Source organism: Poecilia latipinna, unplaced genomic scaffold (assembly GCF_001443285.1).
Source record: "Poecilia latipinna isolate Pla-1442-1.1 unplaced genomic scaffold, P_latipinna-1.0 Scaffold1313, whole genome shotgun sequence".
Taxonomy (NCBI): domain Eukaryota; kingdom Metazoa; phylum Chordata; class Actinopteri; order Cyprinodontiformes; family Poeciliidae; genus Poecilia; species Poecilia latipinna.
In genome coordinates, this window is record NW_015113929.1 from 336,533 (window position 1) to 344,155 (window position 7,623).

At 37.4% G+C, this 7,623-nt stretch overlaps 1 protein-coding gene across 2 annotated transcripts in view; it reads right to left on the reverse strand.

Annotated features, from left to right (window-relative positions):
• Positions 1–2,530, reverse strand: part of triqk (triple QxxK/R motif containing) — a 38,162-nt gene extending 35,632 nt beyond the window's left edge. For both annotated transcript variants that reach the window (XR_001427802.1, XM_015055394.1), the window contains exon 1: positions 2,346–2,530. The gene's annotated coding sequence lies outside the window, so the exon portion shown is untranslated. The remainder of the gene's footprint in view (positions 1–2,345) is intronic.
• Positions 2,531–7,623: the final 5,093 nt, after the last annotated feature.

A 7,623-nucleotide genomic window follows, 5' to 3' on the forward strand; every position in this document is an offset into this window, starting at 1 on the left:
AATTTTTTATGGGGGCCAATTATTTTTAAAAACCCTTGTGAGGGACGGGGGACAACTATTTTTTTTTTTTTTTTTTTTTTTTTTACATTTGCCACAATAAAAATCTGTAATTAGCCATCTGATACATCTTCTGATACTTCCAAATAAAATCCAGCAAACACATTCCCTTCAGGAGTCTCATAATTATTAAACAGTTTATGTGTTTTTAATAACTTCAACTGCTCTATGGAGGACTCAGAAGTTTGTTAGAGAACATTAGCATTAACAAACAGCTTTACGACGACCAAGCAGCACAATAGAAAAGACCAGGAATAAAGTTAGAGAAGCCTAAAACAGAATTACATTGCAAAACAATATTCCAATTTTTCGACGTCTCATAGTTTGCTATGCAAAAGTAAAAAACACCAATGTACCAAGAAGTGGCCGTCTACCTAAACTCACTGGCCAGAAGAAGAAAAGTGCAAAGATCCACAGTTGCTGACAGGATAATCATTTGTCATGCTCTCCACAAATATGGGAAATGTTGAAGTGTGAAAAGCTATAACAAGTACAGGATGGAGTTTTTCACATAGACGTCAAATCAAACATCATCATTCTGTGGGGATGATTTCTTCAACAGGGACCAAGAAGTATGGATGAGCTAAATATAGATCCCATCCATAGCTAAATAGCACTCAACAGCTACAAATGAAAATGAAAATAAAATGATTGTATTTAAAAGTCAAAGAGAGGAAAATGTGTACATGCAGGTGAGTACATGGAGAGAATAGAGAAAAACAACTATCCGCATCCAAAAGGAACAGAAGCAGCGGGACAGTCTGGAGAAGCAGCTGGGGAATAGGAAGAGAGAGAACCCGAATTAGCATGTTCAAGTAGCGTGGCTGGCTGTTGCTCCCGACTGATACCTTCTCATGGGAGACCGCTGCTGCTGCCACCTGAGTTTTACCTCCTGCTAACAACATTGTTCACAAGCGCATTTCTAACCCGATAGGGCTAGCAAGAGGAGAAGGATATATGTGCAGCTATTGTTCTGAGGCAGTCGGAAACCAGAGTCAGCAAGTTAAAGGAAACAGGAGAGAGAGAGAAAAACAAAAAACAAAATTGAAAACCTTAATATTTAAAGTTAGAAAGAGTGAAAGCACTGAGCTGCTTTACTGTCTTGCAATATGATAATATTATACCTGCACTTTAAAAGGAGAATAAAAATTCAGCAGCATTTATTTTCGTGTGCAATCTCACTTCCTCAGATTTTAGGGATGTCCAAATCAGGTTTTTTTGCTTCCGCCCACTCCCCCCCCCACCCCCGAGTTCAAATCATTTGATTTTGAGTGTCCAGCATTGATCAGTCCCGATCTTATACTTCAATATTACATTTGAAAAATTAAGAAAAGCGAAGAAACAGATCCAGAATGTCCCTAATTGTTTACTTTAATCTCCTTATTTATCCTGTGAAATCTAACCAAAAAAAAAGAGAGAGAGAGAGATCAAGCATTACAGAGCTTCCGAATCTTTTGTGGGGTTCGTTAAAAATAAAAAGAAAGTGTGTTGAAAATAAAGCTAATATTAGATTAGAAGTCCCTTTTAGTGCAGTTTATTTCTACGTCTGCTTCTCTGCATGTCTCTGTTTTTATTAAGTTGTAAGCTTCATACATCCAAAAACAACACGTTAATGTCATGTTGGTCCCCTGCAGCAGTCATTTACCTAGTCAAGTAGCCAATCCATGATCTTACTGCAAGATCAAACATTCTGTATCTGGGTCTTTTCAGAACTAGAATAATAATATTTGCCTATAATTTTGCCCACCAAAACTGAAGCAGTTTTTCTGCTATTTGAAGGGAAAGTGTGTGTGCACATCTGCATAACCATGTCCCTTACCAATGTTTCTGGCTCTCTCCTAACGGCTTTGTGACAATCAAAGAGCTCTCACAAGAAACTCGATCATGAAAAACTGCAGTAGAGCAAACAGGATCCAGGAGTCCAATTTCCATGAGAATATGCGGGACCAAAGGCGCTCAACACAAACAAAAAATCAGAGTAGGTACTTTTTGTGTTTGACTAAATGCAATAAATAAAGTTATGGAGTCTAGCAAATAACAGCTCTTAAATAAAAAGAAGAAGTTATAAAGATGTATTTATTAAATGGGTGAATTATTTTTAGAAGTAATGATTTGCACTTTTAATAATATTTCTGTGAACTGTAGTTAAGAATATTTTCTTTTATTACAACATACGAGTATTTATATTAACTAGAGAGTAAATGTGCACATAACACAACTTTCCAAAAGGTAACAAACACATTGTAACTGCAACAGCTTCTATTCACTGCATCGTCGTGCGTACTTACAGTTATGCTTTTTGTCGAGAAAACGAGTTATTTAGGCGAGGGTCCTCTGCATTATACTTCCCCTGGTTGACGTACGTGAGGAAGCAGAGCTGTTGAAATGTCTGTTTAGATGTACTTCGATCCAAATTTCTCCAGAATGCCAACACACCACTACTTCCTGAAACAATTCCTGCTTTACGTGACGGACATAATTTTGTCCAATCAGAGGCGGGATCTCTTGACTTTGACCAATAACGTGAAGCCGGGTGGAGGAGCAGAGAGCGCAGCAGGAGCGCGTGATTCTAACTTATCACAACACAGAGGATGTTCAAAAACATCAGGATTTTTTCACTCCGGTAGTTATGGATCCGAACCACATTCTGATTGCCCTTCTTTGACATACACAGTCTCTCTACTTAAAAAAACAACCCATCAAAACTCAAAACTTCTCTGTTGTACACACAATAACACAAGAAGGTAGCTGTCTTAAAGTGTCATTTTAGATTTAATTTCATTTATTTATGTATTTCAAACATGTTCTCTCGTTTTTTTTTGTTTTTTTTTAAAGAGAGAGAGAACAAGCAATCAGTGGGACAGAGAAAAATGTGTGCATACGTAAGAACAAAAGTATTTGTTTATCACTTTTTTGTTTGAAAAGGAGTAGGAAGAAGTGACACTTATTTAGTCCTACATCCAGGGCCAGCCCAAGCCTCCATGGGGGCCTAAGCGAAATTTGGTTTTGGGGCCCTCTATTTCTGCTAATAATCTGGATTGCTGCAATCAGCAGTCAAGTCGATTAGGTCATTCACACACCTACTATAAACTTATCATCTCTGATAGTGCTCAATTTAATGACATATATTACATATTGACTCAATAATTGTCAAAATTTGTAAATAAATACGAAAAATATGCTGACAGTGGTAATAATCCATAGTTACTGATTTTCTTTGTAAGACCTGAAGCAGGAAAGCAGTCCCAGACCATCATGCTGGCACCACTTTAACAGTCAGTAAGATGTTCCTTTTCTAAAATGTTGGATTGATGACAGGAGTAATAGGATATTCACCTCCCAAAAGTTCCATTGATTGGTCAGAAACAATCAGTCAGAGCCAGGATGAGGGTTTTAGTACTGTCAGTCCTCTTGGGTATGCACTGCTCTCACCTCCCCCTTGCTTTCTGCTAAGCTACAGTTTCTTCCCAACAGCAAAGCCTGCAGTGAGTGCTCAGTTAGCATGGTCACTGATGACAGTGGATAAACTTTTTTCCTGTAACAGTAAGTTGTTGTTTTTTTTTGCCATTAGCACATTGAGCAGCATTTACATGAGACTCATTGGCAGCCCTAAGACCTTCCCCCCCATCACTGGTTTGTTGTTTCTGAATGGTAGCGGCACATTCCTGCAGATGATAATAGTGGCATTGGAAGGGGGTGGAGGAGTTAGATTTTTTTCACAGATTATTATTGCAGCATAAACAATACGATGACGTCCATGTGACAATATTTTATTAAAATTCATAAAAACTAAACAGGCTGCAGTATTACAGGGTTTCCCCCGGAAAACTTGCTAAACCCGGTGCTTGGGGCGCTAGGGCAGTCTTTCAGCCGGCCGCCACGTTTTTGAGTTAAAATAATGTAGAAAATTGACAGGAAATTTGAACATATTACTTGATAGTTATGCATTTTTAGAAGACTGGAAGATTAATACCTAAACACCAACTATAATGTCTTAAAAAAAGGCAATAAATTAGAAATATCTAAGATACACTAATGGTAAGCCTGGTGGGGACACACGTGAAGCCTGGTGCCCTGCCAGGCTTATAATACACTGGTATTATTACCATACTGTTATAAGATAAATATTTTTCAAATAAAATCTAGTGTTACAACTAATTGTGGATCCCTTTATTTGAAATGCGTGAGCATATGTTGTGGAAAAATGTTAACATGATAGTGACCCAAAATATTAAATTAAACATGACCGACTGAGAAGATCTGCACTGAAATACTGAACTAACTACAATGGGGAAAGCTGTTCTAATCTTATCTTTTATTGATATTTTTGTTGAAACTTTTAATGAGTACAAGGTTTATTTTTGCTGTATATGTGTAAATAAATAAAATCATGAAAATAGGTATACGAGTGAAACACGAATTACAAAATTAGTTTTGACACCAGAATGTGACTGTTTAATGTGGCTGTTGTAACTATTTCAGATGACTGTAAATTCCTGACAAGGCATCCGTATGACAGGTCATAAATCTAAGGGTTGCAAAAATGTAATGAAACTCACCAAAATGATTGTATGAAAGAGGAATCTCAGCATTTTCATAAAGGTTGAGGTTTTCTATAACTCACATTACATCAGTTAAATAGTCACCCTATTTGATCGCTATCAGTGACCTGCAGGTGGATTGAACAATGACAATTAAAATAAACCAATCCATCTCAATTCGCAATGCTCATTTCACTTTCATCAGTCTCTTCTTTTTTTTTTTACTTTCTCTTTATTTACAGTATAGAAATTTATTTCCTCTCTAATTGCATCCAGTCTTGCCGCTGCCTGGGGCTTTGTGCAGATTATGGCTCGGCTTACCGCCGCTCGTAACTTATTGAAGTTTAAAGCGATTTTCTGGTCTCCCATGGGCATGCCATTTGCATGCAGCTCAGCAGCAACTAATAGATGTAATCTGCCTATAATGTGCTTGTATTATGATTTGCTTTACACGGGAGCTGCCATTTGCTGGGACCACTTTAACACTGTCCTTTCATGGAGGAATACGTTGAGAAAAAAAAAGTTGTTGGTGATATTTTTACTCACAGAAAGGTTGTCAAGGGAAAAGGGAAACTGCCACACATGTCCACACAGTGGCATTTTTAAAAGTTTGACAGGGAAATAACTTGGAAAAACTTGACGTTTGCTGTTCACAACATGTGCTGTAAACGTACACAGGCATACAAAGCACGCAGAAAGGAGTCGGCTCTGACAGTTAAGTTAGAACTGTTAACAAATAGCCGCAATAAGAAGTCAGAGACTATTGTCTTAATATGGCCATCAAAAGCAGCGTGAGTGCAGTTAATGCAGAGCTCAAATGTTCTCTTGTTGTACTAAATGTGTGTGATTAATTTCTCCCTTTGAGTGAAACAAACCAACATGCTGTGCCTGTCAGTCTGATAGATATGTAAAGCATTAGCATCAACTGCTACTGAGAGTGAAAACTAGGCACGATAGATTTGCCTGTCGAACAGCTTTTCTGCTGTGCAGCTTGTATGAGACATGCAGAAGACACTGGAAGGTAGTGTCGATGCAACAAGACGACGAGCTCTCTCGCTGTGAGGTGGAATTTTTCACGAATTGGACAAAAGAAGAGAGTTTCAGCTTCTGAAAGTCAAAGTTAGTTGTTTTACCATTGACTTATTGTTGAGAGCGTCATAAAAAATATTAAAGCTTTTTTTTTTTTTCACTTTACAACCAAACACTAAAAAGTATAGAAGTTTTTATAGACAAACACAAAAAAGCGTATGCTGCTTTAATTGACGGTATCATTTTTGCAAATATTGATTTGAAGTACGCTTTAATTTTATTTCAGAATAAATCCTCCAGAGGTTTTTCAGAGAACATTGTTGAACCAAGAGCATCACGAAGACCGAGGGACACAGCAGACACCTCAAGAAGAAAGTTGTGGAGATGTTTAAAGCAGAATTAGTTTTAAAGCAATATTGCCAGAGATGAACTCTGAAGGAGCTGTAATCAGCTACAGTCTGGGTGGGGGAATCTGTGGACAGAACAAACTTAGCTTAATTTAGCTTAGCACTCCTAAAATCTGAGCTGTCTAGTGAGAGCTTCATCCAAAGGCAACACAACCCTATGCATATGACCAAATTATAATAGAATGCTCTATGTCAACATATAAACTTTGACTGGTTTTCAACTAAACCAGTCAAAGTTTAGGCCTAATTCCAAGATAATCTATGGCAAACCTTGAAAACTTATGTTTGTCCCAATTAGCTCCTTTGCAAATTGCTTTTCTCTAGATGTACAAAGCTGATAGAAACACAATCTAAAAGTCTTGTAGTCGTAACAGCAGCAATGGGTGGCTCTGTAAAGAATTGGCTGGTATAGCACAAATGTACAGAACCCTAAGTTCTTCGTTGTAAAGAAAACTGAAAACCATGTGACTGTTTTGATTTCGCTTCACAGGTAGTCACTTCTTTCTGTCGGTCTGTGAAAAAAAAAACTTACAATGAAATGCATTATAATACTGCAGTCTTTGTGGTGTACACTAACAAAATGTGAAGAACTTCAAGAGGTCTTAGTAATTTTGTGAGGTGCTCTACATCTATTTATATACCTGTTTCCTTATTCTTTTCCCTTTGTGCTTCTGTCTCCTTGAAACTCATTTCATTTGCACCAGCTTCCTCCGTCTCCCCAGCCATCCTCCCTCCCCGGCAGTTCGACGGCCTTTAATTGCCAGACATTAAAAAGAATACTGCAGAAGAAGAATCCCCCGGGGCTGCCGGCGGGATAAATGGCAGCACTGCCGCTATCGAACCCCCTCCTACATGCGGCAATGAAGATGTGTCAACATAATCTTGGGCAATTTGCAGTTATCATCAGGGGTACTGATTAACTATCCTACTGTCAGATTTAAATAGCCAAATTGTCTTCGACATTTTCGGGTTTCAGTAGCACTTTGGTGATAAACAGTAAACCAAAAACATTCATGTTGACATGGATAATAATTCACCTGTTTAATATGTGGTTATTTGGAGGGTTAAGGCCAGATTTTATGATAATAGAGAAATTAAGGATTTATTAAATGTCACGCTGTGTGATTTGGGGCCATAAAATTTCAGTCAGTGTCTATCAAACTTTACTGTAACCGAAGCTTTAATATCCTTGTATTTTTTCCAAACGCAGATGCCATTTTCTTGTAGTCATTAAGAGAGCAAATTATATTTTATTTATCTTAGGATGTAGTGCTTAGCAAAAATAGTCATAATGCTCAAATCTTTGCACATTTTGACATATTACAGCCACAAAGCTCAGTGTATTTTTACTAGGATTTAATGTAATGGACCAACAAAAAGTAACAAGTGGAAGGAGGATGCAATAGCTGGAAAGGTGCAGCATGTATTCTGTACCCGAGTCCGGTCCTTTCACTCCAATTAAAACTGAAAAACCTTTGAGGTATGACTCCACCATATATATATATATATATATATATATATATATATATATATATATATATATATATATACATATATATATCTGGGTGAAATACTCACACACTAAAAAA